Source organism: Ipomoea nil, unplaced genomic scaffold (assembly GCF_001879475.1).
Source record: "Ipomoea nil cultivar Tokyo-kokei standard unplaced genomic scaffold, Asagao_1.1 scaffold2791, whole genome shotgun sequence".
Taxonomy (NCBI): domain Eukaryota; kingdom Viridiplantae; phylum Streptophyta; class Magnoliopsida; order Solanales; family Convolvulaceae; genus Ipomoea; species Ipomoea nil.
In genome coordinates, this window is record NW_017619219.1 from 2,110,311 (window position 1) to 2,117,615 (window position 7,305).

The window sequence follows — 7,305 nt, forward strand, 5'->3', positions numbered from 1 at the left end:
AAATAAGAGAAATAATTTCATTAGTTATATTGTCTTTTTTTTTTCTACAATTTCTATAGTGTCTTTTTTTTTTCTCCAACATTCAAATTCACCAATTGATTATATTCGCTACATTGTCCCTACAATGTCTTTATTAAAAAAAATTATTCATTATCAATGAATTAATTAAGAGAATTAATTTTATTATATTATATTGTCTTTATTTTTCTCCAATGTAAAAATTCTTTACATTCAAATTCATCAATTGATTATATTTACTACATTGTCTATTATCTTTTTTGTGCACTACTTTTTTAATTAAGTATCAAAGTTATAATACAAAATAATGTTATATATTTATTTACCAAGTATTTTATTAATACCATGAAAAAATTAAGAAAAATATAATTAATAAAGCCAACCATATTAACTACTTGAGGAATTTGTTGACAAAGAGAGTATTCAAATCACACAACTAACAAGTTGAAGTGAGAACAATCTCGTAATGTCCTTGTTTGACAATCAGTAGTTAACAGTTAGTGTTAGTGGATTATATTAGCTGATTTGACCAGCGAATTATATCAACGGTTGATAAAAAGATATTTGAAAAAATTAGCTTTTTAGATTAACATGTAAAATGACCTAAGGATATACATATATTTAAGAATAATAATTGTTTTTAAAATAAAAAAAATAAAAAAATATAATTAAGCGAATCATATTAACTACTTGGGGGATTTATTTACAAAAAGAGTATTCAAATTACACAACAAATTGAAGTAGAAAACTACCTCGCAATGTCTTTGTTTGACAATCAACAATTAACTCTTCAATATTAGTATATATTTAAAATTTTATGCCCTAATTTTTATTTGCTCTCTCTTATGTCCCGTATTTGGTTTCAACCATACCTATACAATTATTTTATTGACAATTATAATCAATCTTAACTATATTATCTTGCATTTGTAAACTTAGAATTACCTATTTAAATACGCAAATTCAACATTTAATTATTTATGCATGAACAATTCTAATATAATTCTGATTTGATATACTTTAAAGTACTTATTTAAAAAAAAACATTGGGCATTATTCCAATCGCGCAATGCGCGTAAAAAACTAGTATATATATATATATATATATATATATATATATATATATATATATATATATATATATACCATCAAGTTACTCAAGACTCAATTGATACCAAGGAACGAGGATTCACAAGAGACTTACAACTCAAATGGATGCCAAAGAGTTCACAATATACCAAGAAAGACTAGCAATGCACCAAAACCAAACAACAATGCACTAGAAACCAAAGTCATACATTCTGGGAATCAATTCCCAGGACCTGCCGGTCAGATGTCATGGGAAAACAAAGCACGTTACGTTTACCTACACGAAGGCCGTAGGTGAGTGCAACGGGAAAGGGATTCCCGCCACACACTCCCTCAACTCACCTTGCGGGAGTCCCTCACGGGAAAACAATGTCCGTGAGACATGCCCGCTAGGCCAAAATGAAAGCAGAGGCAGTACGAAACAGAAGACATCAGATCATCTCATCAACACAAGGGCTAAAACTCAATAAGAAATCCATACTAACAACTCTAGAATATCAATAGCTCAAAGGGAATCAAGAATAGACAATATAGCTCAAGATCAACACCAACAATACACAAGAACAAGGATTATTTCAAGAAGAATGCCAAGAACATACTCAATAGCTTCAAGATCATCAAGAACATTCATTACAAGAAAAATTGCGATTCGCGACGGAAAAATTCCGTCGCGAAAACGCGAAATTCAGTCGCAAATCCCGTTTTGCGACGGAATTTTACATTTTCGCGACAGAATCCATTCCGTAGTGTCAAGGCTTGTCGTATTTCATTTCACAACGGAAATAATCCGTCTTCCGTCACTGAGTAGGCGACGGAAATCACTTCGTCGTGAGTCCGTTGTAGTTTTGGCAACGGAAATGTTTTTTTATGTCGCCATCACGTGAAAAAAATATTCCGTCGCGAAACTCATATTCCGTTGCATATTTCTATCGTGAATTATAACGACTGAAATAATAATTGTCATGATTCCGTCGCTAACCTTTCCGTTGCAAATTTGTATTATGTTATAAAATTCCGTCATTAAAAAACGACGGAACAAATTGTCGTCGCAATTTCGGCGCTAACTTTTCCGTTACAAATTTCGCCTTACGTCGCAAAATTTTGTCATAAGAAAACGATGGAAAAAATTTCCATAGTGATTCCATCGCTAGATATTCCGTCGCAAAATTTATTTTCCATCACAAAATTATGTCGTAAAAAGATAACGGAACTAATCACTATCGTGATTCCGTCGTGTTTTGGGCGACAAAAATCTTTCCGTCACCAATTTCGTCGCCTTAATGACAATAACTATTCCATCGCTAAAATCATATTTCATCGCGACTCTGCTAAATGATTATTATTTAAATATATTTTTGTAATTATTATTATTTTTTTAAAATTCTAATATTTGTATTTAAAATGTTAATATGCAAACTAAAATACAATATAATTTGTAATATAAAAGTAATACTATTTTATAGTTCAAAAAATTAAATATTATATTTAATACCAAATTCATGCCTAAACAACAATATAGTAATCTATATAAAAAAAAAAAATCAATATCAAGTTGAATTCGGTTGTGATGAGGGTGATGATGAAGTACCATCTCTCTTACTCTCAAGAGTATCTAAGCTTTACTGCATAAGAACCATAGAAACCTTCAAATTCTCAATCTCATCTTGCATATTTGCAAAATTAGAATTGTCTAATACCTACGAAGTTGATGTTATACTATCTGATGTGTCAGCATTTATTGGATCACGAATGAAGGTACCATATGAGGCAAGCCCATAAACTCTTCTTTTCTTATCATGCCCACCAACTGCATCAGGGTACAATTCACTCTCATCTACTTCCTCTCTATTTTGTGTTAATATCTCACGTTGCAATCCAACTTGCTCCTACAAAAATTAAAAAATTTAGTAGAAATTTTATCAAAATTCATATATAAGGAAAATCAAGATAAATAAACTTACATGGATTTATTTGTCTTTTTCAACTATAAACGTTTCGCCATCATGTTTTTTGATATGTGTATGCTTGAACAATTTAAAATATGATGGATGATGACTGAATTGCTCTTCCAAAAAATTAGTTAAAACAAAAACAAAAATTAAGACAAATAAGACTAATATATAGCACAAATATTTCAAATATCAACTCAATACGCAGAATATAACATAATCACAATGTTTTTATCTAAATAACCTCAATAAAAGTTTCTACCAACACAAAAAATACATAATTTTAATTTTAAAACAAATGAAATTCTAATAAAAATAGTTCTGCAAAGTTTCCCTTATAAATAGAACTATCTCTTTGCTTAATATATAACATAAACATCTCAAACATCAACTAAATAGGCACAATAAAATAAAATCACAATAATCTCAATAAAAGTTTCTACCAACACAATAGCACATAATTCAAACAATCCAAACATAATCACTTATAACTTAAACAATTCAAATGGATTTACAAGTTGAATAGCAACTTTGGCATGAGGTGTTGATACTGTGGTATGCGTGAATTGGGAAACTCCATCTAAAACACCCCGACGGCTATTTACTTACCCAATTCTGATTTTACTTTGTCTGAAGATACAAAGTAATGCTACAACTCACCATAAAATGACAATATAATATAATGCTAATAATCATCTATTATATATTTTGATCAACATTTTTATTCATCCATTCCAATTATAATTGGTAGTTTGAGTTGTGTATTAACATAATTTTGTTTAGCTAGCTTAGCTGGTTTGAGCACTAATACTTTTGTTCAAAGTTTCCACAATGTCTTCTTAATTAATTCATCACCTGTAGCTAGCTAATCTAAATATTGCAATACATTTTACTACATGCATTTTGCTTTTTATATATTTGTTTAATTTATACTGGACTGCTGGTTGAGTTTTATACTCATGGATTGTATTACTTGTTACAAAAAGGAATGTCTATATTTTACACTTCAAGATTTATGTTTTCTACTCAGCAGCAAAAGAAAGAGGCAAAGAAGAACACTGAACGCACTCATCAACAATTACGTTTGGAAGAAAGCATGAATGGAAGAAGCAAATGAAACATGCAAAGCCTCATAAAATGCAATCTCCTATTACACTAATAGGTTATTTTTCTTAAGAAGCAACATGAAAAGTTCTCTTCCCCAATAATGACCTCTACACTATTCGATCATAGGAAGCAAAAGAACAAACACCTGGAGTGCATGTTTACTAAGGCATTGTTTAGGAAATTTCAAAGAAATGTGGAGTTCAAAGTTATTATTCAACAACAAATGAGCATGCAAATTCAGGGAGATCAGTGAGAATCCTCAAAAAGCAGTCATATGCTTACCTATTTCGTCTAGCTAACACGATCTGTAACAATTTGGGGTTACAGGATATCATTAAATTTCCCCACAAATTTTTTTTTAAATAATCAAAATAATGAAATTAGGAAATAAGGAAAGATTTAGATAAAATAAAATACCTAAGCTATTTTTGGTTCTACTAGCGTCGACAAGGGAGGACGACGGCATCTCCGACTTCTAGTTCTGGTTCTGCTTGCGCCGGCAGTGGAGGACGGCGACATCTCCGGCTTCTGGCTCTGCTCGCATTGACAGGGAAGGACACCATCGCCATCTACTTCTTATTCTACTTGCGTCGGCAGGGGAGTCGACAAGAGAGGACGAAAGATGGCGGCTGTTGCTTCTGCTTCGTCGACAGAAAGGGAGAGTTGCAGCGTCGTGTGTGGGGAAAAACTGCATCGTTACGGTTACTTGGTTAGAATGATTGTTTAGGATTTAGGATTTTGGAGAAGATGGGTTTTAGGTAAATTTAGGATTTAATTTTAAGAATTTTAAGAATTAGGAATTTTAAGTTTTAATAGCTAAATTTAGGATTTAGGAATTTTTAATTGTTAAAGGTTAGTACTTTAAATTATAGTATTATATATATATATATATATATATATATATATATATATATATATAATATATATATATATATATATATATATATATATATATTAAGAATAAAAAATTTGGGTTTGAATTTTAATTTTTTATTTAATTTGTCTTATAAAAATTATGTCGTTTTGAATTAATGATTACAATAAATATACTTTAAAAATATTTGAGAAAATTAATTATTTAATTATTTTTAAAATTTGTGTATAATCAAAATTTTTTTATACTTAAATATTCATACAAAGTTTAATTATTATCTTTAAATGTGTGTGAAATTCGGTGAAAATTTGTTAAACGATCCAACCAAATAATCCAATTAATTAATTTTTACACAAAATATTTCAGTTCGGTCTATGGTTTAAATTTTTTACAAATTTTAATTATTGATAGTGTGGTTATTAAGTATTGGTTAATTGAATTAACAAATCGATTAAGTATATAGTTAGTGTATGTGTGTATATCAAACACTAAATGTAACACGAAAGGTAAAATAGGTAAATGTTTAGTACAATTTTAAATATAAGATAAAAATGATTATTTTTTATATAATCAAAATAGGTATTTTAAACTTCAAGTAAAAATAATAGTAAAGATGAATATTGTTGGAGATAGTTATAATCGATAATAAAAATGATGTCCTAATAATTTTTTATATTAAAATAAATTCAATTTATAATTTAATATTAAACAGTAAGGCTCTGTTTGGCAACGCTAAGCTAGGAGCTTATAGCTTATTTTAAGCTACTAATAAGCTATAAGCTCTGTTTGGTAATGTTCCCAAAATAATCTCCTAGTTTAAAATAAGAGTTTATTTTGGAACGCTACTCTAGGTAGCGTTTCAAAATAAGCTACTAGCTTCCTAACTTTTTTTTCCATCTTTACCCTTATTATTTTAAAGTAATGACATACTTTAACCTTATAAATTAAAACCCCTTCTCTTTCCCTATCCCAACTTTCACGTCAATCCCTTCCTTAGTCTTGTTTCCTGCTAAACAATTATGTTGAAACTTTAGCTTATTATTATTATTATTATTATTATTATTATTATTATTATTATTATTATTATTATTATTATTATTATTTATTATTGTTATTATTGTTATTATTGTTATTATTGTTATTATTGTTATTATTGTTATTATTGTTATTATTGTTATTATTGTTATTATTGTTATTATTGTTATTATTGTTATTATTGTTATTATTATTGTTATTATTATTGTTATTATTATTATTATTATTATTATTATTATTATTATTATTATTATTATTATTATTATTATTATTATTAAATTAGCAATATGGCTTCAATCTCAATTTGAACAAGAGCCGCCAACTAATGCTCAAGAAGCATTCAATCATGCACATTCTTCTCTTCGAAGTTGTATTGAGAGATCGTTTGGAGTATTGAATAAGAGATGGAAGATACTTGCTAAAATGTCGCAGTTTAGTGAGGAGACCCAAATTGATGTTATTATGGCCACATTTGCACTACATAATTATATTCGGAAGAATTCACAAGATGACATGATGTTTAATGTGTTTGAGCAGCATCCAGATTACATACCGTCCGATGAACTTCAAGATTCAAGTAGTAATATCTCCATCAACGAAAATTTAAGTCACACCTCTATGGAGATGAAGGAGATTCGCAACAATATTGTTACTTCATTATGGGATGCTAGATCATGATCATGCTAATAGTTTTATTTTAAAAAGTGTTTACTTTTTTTGGAAGACGAAATGTTAAATTTTAATATGTAAACAAACTAATTTAAATTTTATTAAGATGTCATTTTTAGTCTTTTTACATTTATCAGCTTATCAAAAAGCTAATTTTACCAAACACTTTCAATCATAACAGCTAGCTTAACAGCTCTTCAATTTTCAGCTCCGGGCTTATAGCTTTTCAGCTTTCAGCTCCTTTTCAGTTATCAGCTCCTAGCTTATAGCTTTTCAGCTAGGTTTGCCAAACAGAGCCTAAAATTTAACTTTATTTTTGTTAAAAGTGAAATTTAGTGTATTATAATAAGTTTACTGTTATTATGAAATGCTTCATTTGTTCCTAATTCCATGTCACATTGCCTTTAGCATGATTTTTAATGCAAGAAAAACATGTATTTCTAACTTTTCAATTATGCCCTTCAAAAGTATGTATCATTTGTATAAAGTACAATTTTACTTACCTCATTAATTGTCTAAAATTTTGAAAAAGTAAAAAGGACAAATTAAAAAAATGTAAAATAA